Source organism: Numida meleagris, chromosome 1 (assembly GCF_002078875.1).
Source record: "Numida meleagris isolate 19003 breed g44 Domestic line chromosome 1, NumMel1.0, whole genome shotgun sequence".
Lineage (NCBI taxonomy): Eukaryota > Metazoa > Chordata > Aves > Galliformes > Numididae > Numida > Numida meleagris.
The window spans coordinates 60,491,332-60,505,463 of record NC_034409.1 but is presented as its reverse complement, the minus strand read 5'-3'; the positions used below and the strand labels follow the sequence as shown (position 1 = coordinate 60,505,463).

General features: G+C 44.7%; 1 long non-coding RNA gene across 1 annotated transcript; it reads right to left on the bottom strand.

The window, feature by feature from the left end:
* On the bottom strand, window positions 3,437-10,826 carry LOC110392415. Its single transcript, XR_002434346.1, has 5 exons — window positions 10,312-10,826; window positions 9,505-9,652; window positions 8,288-8,387; window positions 7,147-7,467; window positions 3,437-3,536 (listed from the first exon to the last, which is right to left on the bottom strand). It is a non-coding gene; the product is annotated as an uncharacterized LOC110392415 (long non-coding RNA).

The window sequence follows — 14,132 nt, the reverse complement described above, 5'->3', positions numbered from 1 at the left end:
GGGGTAGGAGATGTGGAGCTACAGCTGCAGCCATTGCTCTTTCTGGCAAACATAGCTTTCCCTTGAGAAAATTAATTTTTAACATAAAAATGAAAAACGAGTAAAACTGTGTTATATAAAAAAGGAGGAATGCTCCGTAGGCACCTCACAGGGTTCTGCCCTCACGTTGGAGAGAAGTCTTTGGTAAAAGGAGCTCTCTAGTGTCCAGTTGCAATACTGCAGTTGGGAAAAATGATGCTACGAGCACAAGACCCGATAAAATAGATGTGCAAAGCAAATGGAAGGGTTTAGGTCTCTTGTTTTAGGTACTCGGTGCTTATGTGTAACATGCAAAGTGATACTTAAGCATCGCAAATCAACATCATACCCAAAAGTTTTAAGGCACGGGACAGAGATCTTGTTCATTCCCACCTTTCCTTCCCAATCTGTTTTTTAAAGGAACTTCTGCTGCACTTCTGAAGTAACTCTATTTGGTCTGTGGGGCAAGAATGTGCATGCACATCTGCCAACATCCAGTCTGTGAAAAAACAGAATTTTAAATTCCACTGTGCTCCTCTCCAAAGACAGCAGAAGTGCCTGCCACTCAGGGTTCCAAGGTCAGGAGCAAATAACAGCTTGAGGCATAGTATCTGATAGAAGAATGTCTAATTGCAGCTGCTGGTATTTAATACATGCACCTGATTAAGTAAAATTGTCTCACGCCAGACTTTGGTCACTAATCACAGAAAGCAAAGCATAAAAATTATGTGTGCACAGTACTGTACAAAAGCAGAAAGCCTCTCTGTCTTTCTAAAATCAAGGCCTTAACACTTTAATTAATAGTTATTATGCAGGTTTGACTGCATGCTACGATAATAAATACATTGCCTTTGCACTGTTTTAATGTTTGTGTTCTGTTCTTTCAACAGGTTAGTGATGAGCTCACCAGTGTTGGTAAAAATGAATTTAAAAGTCTATCTGGTTATCACTGGATATCACAGATGGTGAATAATTACTTGACAGATTGGCAAACTGAGATTATCTGCAAATATTATGAGAGACATTGGAAGCTCTTATAAAACACGCCATTATTTTAAATAGCATTTTGCAATTATGGTACCTCCCTTGTGGATACTGTGGCTGAATATTGCAAGTATGAAAAACAATGCCATAGGTGAAGCTTTGTCACTGAAAAACACCACCTCGTGTTTCCCACACCCCACTTCCCACAGCAAGATTTATTCTAGAGTAGAAAATAAATTAAGAGGTAATAATTAACTAAATGCGTCTCAAAGGCAAGAAATCCTACACAGAGCTATATTGTTCACCCTTAATCGCTGCAAATAAAATAATGGTGGATTTCCTGCAAGTTACCAAGAGGCAGAGGGTTAAACCTTTTGCCTTGAGATGTGTTCCCAGCAGTTCCTTCTTCTACCATTTTTGGCTTTCATCTTCTGAGCTCAGCTTACAAGAGAAGTCAGTTTAGTAGCTGAAAACTAATTTCAAGAATAAGCCACAAACAACAGAGAATGCTGCCAGACTCTGGCCAGTCATGACATTAATAGTTTTCCTTCACTCAGCATCTCAGCTGGTGATTGCTCTTGATAAATGCAAAGCCCATCTGTACATTATTGTGTCTAAATGACAAACCTCAGTCATGAGAGCAATGGCTTGACCAAGGTGTTGCACTCAGCTCAGGGTAATTCCTGATATGTGTACAGACTGGGAGAACTCATTGAGGGCAGCCCTGTGGAGAAGGACCTGGGGTCTCTGGTGGGTAAAAGGCTTGACATGAGCCAGCAGTGTGCACTTGCAGACCAGAAGGCCAACAGTACCCTGGGTAGCATCATCAGAGGGGTGGCCAGCAGGGAGAGGGAGGGGAGTGTCCCCCTGTGCTCTGCCGTCAGGAGGCCTCATATGCTCAGGCCTGGGGGCCCCAGTACAGGAAGGATGTGGAGCTGTTACAGTGGGTCCAGAGGAGGGTCACAAAGATGATCAGAGGGCTGGAGCACCTCTCCTATGAAGAAAGGCTGAGGGAGCTGGGCTGGTTCAGACTGGAGAAGAGAAGGCTCCGGGGAGATCTCATTGTGGCCTTCCAGTATTTGAGAGGAGTTTATAAACAGGAGGGGAACCAACATTTTACACAGTCCAGTAGTGATAAGACAAGGGGGAATGGCTTTAAGCTAAAAGAAGGAAAATTTAGGTTAGATGTTAGGAGGAAATTCTTTACTCAGAGGGTGGTGAGGCCCTGGCACAGGCTGCCCAGAGAAGCTGCGGGTGCCCCATCCCTGGAGGTGCTCAGAGCCAGGCTGGATGGGGCTCTGGGCAGCCTGAGCTGCTGGGTGGCAGCCCTGCCCACAGCGGAGGGTTGGAACTGAGTGGGCTTTGAGGTCCCTTCCAACCCAAGCCATTCTATGGTTCTGTGATTTACGATTCCTGTGGCTCTTTTCAAAAATACAACAAACTACTGATATTTTCAGACCATAAAGCTCAACCAAAGTGTTTCTTGCCTCCTCATAAAATGCTTTGAAAAAAACCCTCTGATTCTTAAACTCAGAAGCATTGGTCCCATGTTAACTGTGAGATTAGAATCACAATCACAGAATCGTAGGGATTGGAAGGGACCTCTGGAGATCATCTAGTGAAGTGGAAAGAAGCCATTTAGAAGACAGCAGTTCCTGGAGTCCTACAACCCTTTGTCAGGGAGAATATGGTATTTTATATCATATCTTCTTCAAAAATTATAAAATAGAACACATGTAAATTGTGTTACATTATGAAGAACAAAATCCATAATTTGGGACAGCAGAGAAAGCACCAGGTTTCGCGCTTCATTTCCATTTCTAAACATAGAATAGGATCACAGAAGCATCTGCTGAGCTTTTGAATGACTTTGGATCAGCTGAGAGTGCCTGTATGCCAAAAGCAAACTGAACTCAGACATGAAAACAGGCAAATCACAGTGACACCAGGTCAGTTTACACCCCAAACTGATAGCAAGTCTGGTTTCATGATGAATGCACCCAACAGAAAGAATGCAGAATCTTTGCATGTTCTTCACAATATGAGAATGCTAAGCATTAAACAGTTGCAAAAAGTATGTTCTTAACCTTTTGGTTTTACACCTCCGCTTTTCTTTCTCTCCACTTATGGATAAAGATGGTCAGATTAGATGGAGATTTGCATGTGGTAAAAGATATTGTTGTTCCAGGAATAGCTTATATTCTGTATGGTAAATACTTAGTCTAAGCAAAATTTGAGAATTTGGGGTACCCAAAGCATGCGCCTGACATCACTGAGTTACAGCCCAAGAGCCACAGAAAAATCAGTGGAAATGCTGGAGAGCAGATCAGACCTTTTGGAGTGTCACTGACTGTACAGAAGAAATGTCTTCATTTGCTTGGTTTGAAGGGCTCCCAGGGGAAAAAAAAAAAAAAAAAAAGTTTATATATATTACCTGGAGTACAGAAATAATGAGAAGTGTCAATCTTGCTCTCTGCTTGCCTGTGGGATTTTCTTCTCCTCAGAGGGGTGCAATATTCACCTCTGTTGGCTATCTGATGAAGAAAAATACGTGGTTAGACTGGAATCACTTCTAATCTGCCAGAGCCAGCATGAGTCAGCCAAACCTGTCAAAGGTGATGTCATTTGTCACCCTCCAGATACAACTAAGTGGACATCCGCCTGGACCTGCCACCACCCACACAGACACCACCGGACTCCACACCGGGTCACAGCCCTCAAATCTAAAGGGATTTGCTGCAAGCATCAGAATAAGGCATGTTGACAAAAAAGCAGCTACTGCTGCAGGTCCTTTCTGCCAGCATTACTGCAGTGGCTGTGCAGATTTCCCACTGTGGGATGGTGGGAGATGCTGAAAGGCAAAGAATCCGGCCTTGTTGCTGGTGTCGGTGCTGACAGTGAGTCACCCAGCTGCCTCAGCTGAAAATTGGTCTCCATGCCTCTCCAGTCCTGATGAATATTGATGAACTTCACAGCATGGAAGGAACCGAATGCAGGACAGCTGTTTGAAGGGACAAATGCTTTTGCTCTGGATTGGGAAAAAAGAAACAGACACAGACAGGGGAGTGGCTGTGAGGAGCCAAGACTGCCTTCTCCCTCATTTGTCAAAATGTGATTTGCAGACACACTTCCATTCACTCTGTGGCTGCCATTTTCCACATCCTATGTCCACAAATCTCTCTTGCTAATTTGATAGGCAATATGTTGGCTGCCTCCTCTATAAAAAGCCTCTCTGAACTGGGACGCTTCCCAGCTCATTTTAATAAATCATGACTGTAATTAAATTCTTTTGCTGCATATTTCTGCAATAAAATCCGTATCATTCATTTATTAGCCTTTTTTTGCTGTCCAGATATCATTCTGTCTTGCTTCTGAAGCTGCCCTTCCTGCCTGGTCATTTGAAGAGTGCCATCTGCTTTGAATCACTGGTCTAACTCAGCTTCTTTCTCCTTGACTTCACCTTCAGAGCCTCTCCTCATTCCGTCCAACCCAACAGCCCCAGTTTTCTTACAGCCACTGTCCCTAACACAGGCAACCACTCAGCCCACTCTCAATAGCTCAGCTTAGAAAGGCTGTCCCATTGCTGCAAGAGCCACTTCTACCCCTGTGCCAACAAGTGAATCTGACGCAACTCCCTCCCAATTCCTCCTTAGCTATAATTGCCAGTTTGTGAAGATGGAGAGGAAGACCTGAGCTGGATCACAGAAGGACTGATTCGCAGAAGGACTGATCTTAGGAGCCATGTTTTGGCAAAACAGCAAAAAGCTGGATGACAGAGAAGTTGGATGGGATCTGGGTCAGACAAAGCAGTGTAAGCACTGAGTCTTTGCCTTGGTTTAACAAACAGTGTTTCAAAGACATGGATGCATGAAGCAGCATCTTGTTCTGCACTTCATCAGAAAACTTTCGTTTTTAGCAGGGACGTGTTTAAAAGGTGTAGTCCTTTGTTTTTCACCTCCTTAAAAGCATAATGTCTGAAGTTACAATGTAGGGTCAATCTTATACTGCCACTTGGTTGGTTTCATATTTAGAACATACTGAGATATGCCTCTTTTTGCATCACTCCAAGCTAGGTTTTAAACACGTAAGTGGGAAAATTAACGTGAAAATGAGTCCTTAAACTGCAGTTACTTGAAAGATGCAGAGCATGAAGAATTCAAATGGCTTTCACTCGATGACCCAGTTAAAACACACGGAGCAGTGCCGCAATTTGGTTGCAAGCATTTCAGAGTCATTGGGATGTGGAGCCTGCTCCGCCCTTCTCCCAGTGTAACTGTACGCTGGTACTCTTAATGCAGACTGAAGAATCCAGCAAATGTCCAGAACAATTTTTCCCTAGAACACATTTCCATTAGGCTGTACTTTTCCTCGGGCTTTACGAGGGAGCAGGAAAATACTTGAGATTGTGGATGAGCTTTGCAGAGATGTGTAGAGGTATCATATGATCATTGGTAATGTGATGTAGGTACCACTTACACCAGTACTGAAAGTGCAACTGCTGTTCCACCTTATTATGAAGTCAGAACATGTTCTATCAGAAGAAACAGAAATAAAATCTCGGCAGCATTTTCTACTCTGTAAAAACAGCATTGCTGAAGGAGGCATTGGTGAAAGTATCTCAACTCCAGGAACAGAGAAAATGAGGTCCTTCTTTTCTGTTTATTAGAAGAGGTATATTATGAATACACCAAGCAATTGGGTAAGCTAATACAAAGTATTCTAGCGCTGCATTAGCTCAAAATCAGTGTCCTTGCTCTGCAGAAGGGTAACAGAGTAGTACAGCATCAGTGTGAAGGGCCTTGTGAAGCTTTGCCCTCAGGATCCCAGAGCTGCCTGACTTCCTCCAAGAAAACTCACACACCATTATGAGGGAAATAAAAGTGACAAAGTTGTCATCTTATCCACAATGTCTTTTGTCTCCTTGTGACAAGCCTTCTTAGTTTTAAGGGAAAGTGCAGGAACAAGGGAAGCTTAGGGCCACAGCAGCATCCCCCTGCGTGGGAGCACAGGCAAGGACAGACTCCAGGAACTCCAGCCCCAGACCTGTCAGTGAGGACTAAAGGAACAGCCTCATTAGCTGACAGCAGCAGCAATGCCTTGGTTTCCCTGTGGATTATCTGCTCGGGGAAAAGGGGCAGAATGTATTTGGCAAGCGTACATGTTCTCAGTGTAATAATACATTGCGGCTGCCTTCCTTTTCTTTGCTTTACTGCCTTCGAGTTTCAGTTCTTTTTTCGTTCATATTCATTTGCAGCTTCCGGGCAGGCTTTGAGGGAGCCTTGCACAGTAGCCACGAGCGTGACCTTTCCTGTATTACAGCAAGGATGAGCTGAGGCTGAGATAAGCAGCCTGATATTCTCCAGGCATCTCTGCTGCAGGTGACATCACTGGGGGAACAAATGCCAGCACCTCCTGGCCGTGCTCGTTGCAGAGCCCCTGCTCTCCTCCCCTCGGTCAACACCACAGAGCACTTTTTAATTGTCTCTGTAAATGACAGATTGTCTGATACAGGCAGAGCTGTGAAGCAGCAACCTGCCCACTGATTCCTGTGTCAGACAGCAATTGCCAGTTTACCTTCTTATGACAGTTTGGAGGTGTTCCCACCTCTCCTCCTGCCACCTATGGCTGGCCCTCAACAGGGCTTGGCCCTGTCTGTTGGACCAGGGCCACACGAGAATTTTTTCTGACACCAGCACAGGTGAAGAGATGGAAACATTTTGCAGGGGATCAGGGGCATGCAGCGGGGGCACACTGGCTCACTGGGAACCTTCCAGAGCAATCCTACATCCCTATTCCTTTTCTGCTATTTCTGACCCTCTCAGCTGTACCAGTCACGCGTGCTTTTCCAGGCATGGGAAGAGAGAACCTAGTGAGGGAGTTTTGAGAATCAAGTGGCAATTACGGTTCCACGCTCTCTCTCTGTTAGCACCTACTATGTAGCCTTCTCTACTTAAGGCTGAATATACCCAGCTCCCTCATCTTTTCCTTGTACATTTTGTTCCTCTGCTCCCTGACCACATTAGTGGCCACCCACTAACATTGCTTCTGTTGATCAACTTTTTTTTCCTACCAGTGAACCAGAACTGGACACATCATGTCAGATGTGACTTCACAAGCACAGAATAGAGGAAAACAATCACTTACCTCAACCTTCTGCCTCTGCTGTACCTAATGCAGCCCAGTGTCTTTTGTGCTTGGCTCTCATTCATGCAATGGCACATTCTTGACTCACATTCAGCTTGATGTCCATCAGGACCTCTAGGTCCCCTTACTAGAAGCTAGTTTCTAGCCAGCCAGTCCTCAGTTTGTACTGCTGCATGGTGTCACTATTTACAAGGTGCAGGACTTCACATTTGAATTCTTGAACTTCATGATGCTTCTGTCACCCAGTTTCTTGTTCATGTCTCCTGGGATGATGGCAGCCTTGCCCTCCAGCATAGCAACTACTTCCAATATATAAAATAACTGCAAGTAACAACACAAAAGAGATGACAGTCAGCCTAATGGCACTGTATAAACTAAGAAAGTAGCAGGACTGACAGCTGTGCTATACTCATTTTTCTAATGGAAAACACTCTGTGCTGCTGTCCTTCATGGGATAGCTGATGTCCTCACTTTTGAAGAGAGAACCGAAGGATGATGCTTATAACAGAAGGAGCTAAGAGAATTCCTCTGAGAAGATTTAGTGGATAGAGTTAAGGTGCCTTTTAATCTCTACTTCCAGTCCCAGAAATCAGAAATATTAGCATCAGCCCAAAGTACATAATCTAAACCAGAAAAAAAAAAAAAAAGATGCACTTTCCTATGACCTGAACTCAGTCACACAGGTCAAGCAGCAAAAATTAGATGCTTAAAATAATAACTAAGCTGAGCTTCACTGCTCCTCTACACAGGCATTTGTCCACAGGACAAAAAAAAAAAAAAAAAGTGAGCTGTATTTCCTCATCAGGGCTGCTTAGTCATTCAAGTAAAAAGACAACAGCTAGGTAATGACAAGCAAGAATTGAAGGGAAGATAATGCCATGTTCTTAGTCATGCAAAGCCTATCGCTCAGAGTGAAGGGGAAAATGGTTCTTCCGCATGAACTGTGCTGACAGCAATATCTGTATCTCACTCTTCCTGTTTTCACTCTTGCCCACACAGCAGTGCCTTTCGGTTGGCTCATTTCACTCGTCTAGCACAGCATGTTGAAACACCATGCAGTAAATCAATGCAAATCAATTCTTAAATCTGCCAGAAAGAGTCAAGTGTATGCTATTTTTAAAGAAAATTAGGAGGAGCTTACCAACTCCAAGGGAAACGTGGGGCAGTTTCCAATGTTCAGCCAAGGATGGCGGGAAAAGCAACTGTGAGGACTCTCCCATCTGAAGGAGGAGGTGGGCAGCCTGGACAGAGGATGGACAGACTTGCTTTCACTGCACAGTCAACAAATGGCCCTCCCTTCAGAATGACTTGAGTTTCTGCAAGCCAGGGAGACTTAACTCCTTTTCTCACAACTTTGGCAATTTTCTGGATTAAGGCCCAAAACAGGTGTGCTTGAACTGTCCGTGTCAAAAAGCTGCTGCTATGCACCAGCATAGTTAGGATGAACATGTTTCCCACTTACCTACAGTTTCCCTAAAGGGGTGCCAAAAATTGATTTGGGGAAGCATAAATAATCCAGGAATAATAACTTGGAGAATGGGTCCTCACAGATACCTTCCCTTCAGCTCACACAAACCGAGGGGTCTGGAGGGCAAGGAGTGTGAGGAGCAGCTTTCAACATAGTTACCACCATTAGTTGTGCATTTTCACCAGTGATGATCAAGTGTGAATTGCTTTCCCAAGGACGAGTATCCCTGCCTGACTTCTCTAGGGTACAAGTAGGTGCCTTGGCTGGAGTGTAGCATGGCATGCAGTCTGCTCTGTGGACCTCTAACGAGCGGTGTCTCTGGAAATCCCTTTCTGAGAGCACAGCTCTGCAGATCCTTTTCCCAAAGTGGACAGAGGGGGAGAGGAAAAGCTATCATTGGTTGTGAGGCTGGCTGTGCCAGAACCAACCCACATATGCTGGAAAACTTGGACACAAAGGCTGGTGTTGGGACTAGGGTCTTGGCTCAAATACATGCCAGTGTGGACTGGGTGAGAAGTAGTGCTGGGACTTCTGTAATGAATGTTTCCCTTGGTGATGTCTTGGTTGATGCTATACTAGAAGATACCTGACAGTGTCATCTGGCTTCCTTGGTATACGTGCTGCTTTTTCTTTCACTTCCCCTGGGCCTTTTGTGGGCCTTTGCATTTGAACTGCTTTTCACCAATTCTCAGGAGGATTCGCACACCCTTTGCCTGCAGGAACTCTTCCAGCAGAGATGTTGAGGCAGTGCCAATTTCTTCTTCCCAAAGTGTTTCACAGGGAGTTCCCCTCGGGAAAGACCTCCTTATATGAGATGGTGTGTCTCCCTTCTCAAGTGTGTTCACTTGCTTTACTCAGCCCTCTATCGTTGTAGTACTATTTGCAAATACCTTTCTGGTCTGGTAGAAGCAGTCATCTCACAAAGTTTGGCCAGCTCATGTGGTCTCTCAGCTGTGTGCTCTACCAAGGCTGTAGTGTATATCTTAACAGCTGCACTTTAGCTCAGTCAGATGTTGTGATCTTCATGCCCATACTATGCTGCAAGTTAAAAATGACAGTAATATTGGTGGGCTGGCAAGTTTAAAAATAAAAATAAAAAGCATATATCCCTTTTTTTGTGCTGCTTTAGATACGGAAGTATAGGGGCTATCCCCTTCCATTCCCATGCCCAGAAATTGCTCTGCAGTGGGGCAAATTTGGCTTTCTTTTTAGACTACCTCTGCAGGATGGGAGAAGTGATCAAACACCTCCCATGCAGGCTAGTGAAAGATTTTCCGAGAGTACTGTTGGATATTGTGTCTTTTAGTGACTGGTCCTCACATCTCAGCCAAATAAACCATAGAATTGTTTGAGTAGGAAGGGACAATGAAGGGTCCTCTAGTCCAACAGCACTGAGCTCTGCTCTCTGTGACAGTGACAGGGCCCGAGCAAATGGCATGGAGCTGTGTCAGGGGAGGGGCAGCTGGGGGTTAGGGACAGGTTCTGCACCAGAGGGCGGTGGGCATGGAACAGGTTGCACAGGGCAGTGGGCATGGCCCCAAGTGCCAGAGTTCAAGGGGTGTTGGGACACTGCTCTCAGACATAGCTCTGTGCTCTGATTTTGAGTGGTCCTGTGTGGAGACAGGAATTGGACTCGATGGTCTTTGTGTGTCCTTTCCACTCAGGAAATTCTAAGAAGGATCTCTATTTCTTCTCACCCTCCTCTCTTCCTCTTCCCCAGCTTTCTCTCTCCCATGACTGCTGAGTGGCATGCTTCAAAACCAAGATTTCCTGAGTTCAAAGCAGGGTAGATGATCTTGCAGCTATGAGAGAAGTAGCAGAACTGTATCGGCTCCACTGGGTAACCTTGCCTCCAGAAGTGGCAGGGATCAGAATAACTTGTAATCTGAGATAAAGTTTAATAGTATAGAAAAAGAAGAGGAAATAATAATGACGATAAAACTATAAACAAAGCAAGAGATGCATAGTGCAATTGTTCACCACCCACTGACTGATGCCCAACCCAGACTCTGAGCTTTGGCCAACCTCCAGCCAACTCCTTCCATCTTTGTCATTCTGCATGACACCATCTGGTATGGAATATCCCTTTGGCCAGTTTAGAACAGCTGTCCTGGTTCTGTCCCCTCCCAGCTTCTTGTTCCCACTACCAGCACTCTAGCTGACAAGGCAGTGCAAGAAATAGAAAAGTCCTTGAATTAGTGTAAACACTGCTCAGCAACAACTAAAATATTGATGTGTGATCAACATTATTCTCATCCTGAATCGAAAACACAGCACTTACACCAGCTACTAGGAAGAAATTTAACTCTATCCCAGATGAAACCAAAACAACAATGCAGACGTTGAGTGAATAGTTTAGCCATTAGAAAGGCAATTTCAGTTCTCTTGAAACCCCAGGACGTCTACAAGTAGTTTCCGCCAAAGAAAAGCATAAACATACATTCCAGCTTCATCAGTATAAACCCCTTAGAGGAACTCCACTTGCAACAGCTCTTGCCAGAAGTGAGAAAAGGAGATGCTCTCACAGATCACTTCAGTGACCAAGTGCTTGGCAGAGTCATCTGGGATATAGGAAACATCTTTCCTTGAGCTGAGGCCAGACCCACAGTCTACAGCACTATGTCCTATAAGGCAAAGGGGGAATTTTTGTGATCTCCCTGTTTTGTGGGATAGGAGAATGTTGCTCTTACAAAGCCCAGTGAGCTCCTGTTCTGAGATGTAATAAGCAGGAACTTGACGTTTTGGGCTGTCTTTTAAGACAGTTTTCAATATTCAGCTGCAGGGACTCATTCCTACAGCAGGAAACAGCCCTTCTGTGGGAGTCAGGATCTAAGCTCAAGTAGCTTTGCTCTGCTTTTACCGTAGGACATTGCCTCGGAATAATCCTTTTGCACATGGTCGCTTACTTAGCGTTCCTGCTTCCTCGGCTCTGCTTGCAAATAATCTGAAATATCTACCTTGCTTTCCAAAGTGCCTCTTTTTCTTTACAGAGAGGAAGCTAATCTGCTCATTTCTACATTTTCATTCAGTGAGCAGTAAATCCAGGGAACAGAATGTGTAGTAGAAACTCACTGAGGTACTGGCTGCTAGACCTGCCTGAAGGATATCTTTTGTCCTAGTTCAGCTCCTAGGCCCACTTTATCCCTTGGATGCAACATACACCCTGCAAGCACTGTTGGCTTGTTACCCCTGGAACAGAAAAATAATCAGCCTAACCACAGAGAAATGACACATATTGGCTCATCAGCCATTTCCCCTCCTCCACAACTCCCTTTGCTACAAAAAGGATGCCAGTATGGGAAAGAATGCCCTTGTTTATCTTTCACACATGGTGAGCTTGAACTCACTTACCTGCTGAATCTGTAAGGCTATCTGTGAGCTATTCCTTCCGCGAGCAGAAAGCTGCTAGCTCTGCTTGGTGTCTGCCTGACAGCCCCCTAGAAGGATCCAAGGAAGAAGTGGAGGCCCAGTAAAATACATGTTGTGCCTCGCTCTGAAATAGATACAGCGAGATGAACTGGCGAGGAAGAAAGAGTCAAATTGTCTCAAGCCACTGTAAAATCCCAGACTGTGTTCTCAGTAATATGATCAGATGTGGGGCTAGATGATCAGCTTTGGCAGTTCTAATAGGGTCTGTCTGCCAGCACTGTAATTGTAAACACAAGCAACATCTGAATATAATAATAATAATGATAAAAATCAATGTTACTATGGCCCACACCCACTGGGACGTCTCGTTTTTGCCTTGGCTTTAAGATAAAGGATGATGAGGATGTTTGGATCAACAGCTTCATTTCAGCCAGTGTTTCTGATAAGTCTGTCACCACATTTGTCTCTGGAAAATATTAAGCACAACATAGAGCTCATTCCTAGATGATGTACAAGCAGCTTGTTTTTCTCATTTCACCACAAATCTTATTTATATATACACTGCAAATAGATTGATACCACACACAGAGCACATCTATAGGGCCCGATTTTCCAATGTTAAATTAGATTTATGATCTTGTAATTCCACGGACTCCAATGAGTTTTTACCAGACTAAAGCTGGTTCCTAAGGAGAAAGGGTGTATTATGAACTTGCACATACTACTTGTATATCCACCCAGAAACATTAGTGTAGGCAGGCACCTGGCACAGATGGTAACAGTTAAATTTGCCTCATCTTTCCTTTTATAAGACTATGATTTCAGTTGTTCACAACTGCCAAACATTCAGTGTTCAGGCAGAAATTTTCCCACTAATGTGCTTGCCTCAGGCCATGTATTTTCAGACAGTTCCCACAAAAGTAATCCAGGAGTTTTTAGGATGAATTTAGGCAAAAACAGTTTCCCTAAAACCAAAGGCTCCAGCTGCCTTATATAAAGTATCTCAAAGCTTTAAAGTAAGAATTCAGAACTCTGAAAGGAAGCATTATGTTGTGTCCCAGAACTGGATGTGCTGCTGCCCTGGAAATCCATCCACAATCCTAAACCATCAGTTCACACTCAGCTGTTGCTTTGCACTGGCCCTGAGTTACCTGCACTGGCCCTGAGTTACCCGCACTGGCCCTGAGTTACCCAGCTGTGCTAGCACTGGCATGTTCTGCAGCAATGGGCTATCTCTACACTCAGACAAGGCATGCAGCAAACCCACAGTGGATGATTACAAATCCATTTGTAAGGAACTGCACGATGGTGCTAATTAGCGTTCTGCCACACAACCACATTGTGATTGCAACAACTACTGAGATTGACTGGGTTCAGAGGCTCACAGAGACAGCAGTATGGGTGAGTGGCAAACTTCAGAAAAGGGCAGAAAGGGGGAACAAGAAAGCTGCCCTAAATTAGGTTGGCTTTGTATCTTATTTGATTTTATTTGTCAGTGTCCTGACAAAAAAATCCCCACTACTGTCTTTGCAAGGCTATACTCATTTCAGATGCTTACCCAAATACAGAAAATAATGCAAAATGATTTGCCAAGGTAGCCAAGAAGGCCACTGGCATCCTGGCTTGTATCAGAAATAGTGAAGCCAGCAGGAGTAGGGAGATGGTTGTCCTGTGCTCTGTTCTGGTGAGACTGCACCTTGAGAGCTGTGTTCAATTTTGGGCCCTGGACAAGGGTCCAAGAAGGACGTTGAGGCTCTGGAGTATGTCCAGAGAAAGGCAATGAAGCTGCGAAGGGTCTGGAGCACAAGTCATATGGGGGGTGGCCAAGGGAACTGGGATTGTTCAGTATGGAGAAGAGGTGGCTCAGGGAAGACTTCATCGCTCTCTACAATTGCCTGAAAGGCGAGGTGGGGGTCAGCCTCTTCTCCTGCATAACTATCAACGGGACTAGAGGGAATGGCCTCAAGTTGTACCAGGAGAGGTTCAGGCTGGATATTAGGAAAAATTTCTTCTCCGAAAGAGTGGTCAGGTGCTCGAACAGGCTGCCCAGGGAGGTGGTGGAGTCATTGTCCCTGGAGGTGTTCAAGAAACGCTTAGATGTTGTCCTATGGGACATGGTTTAGTGGGGAAATATTGGTGGTAGGTGGAT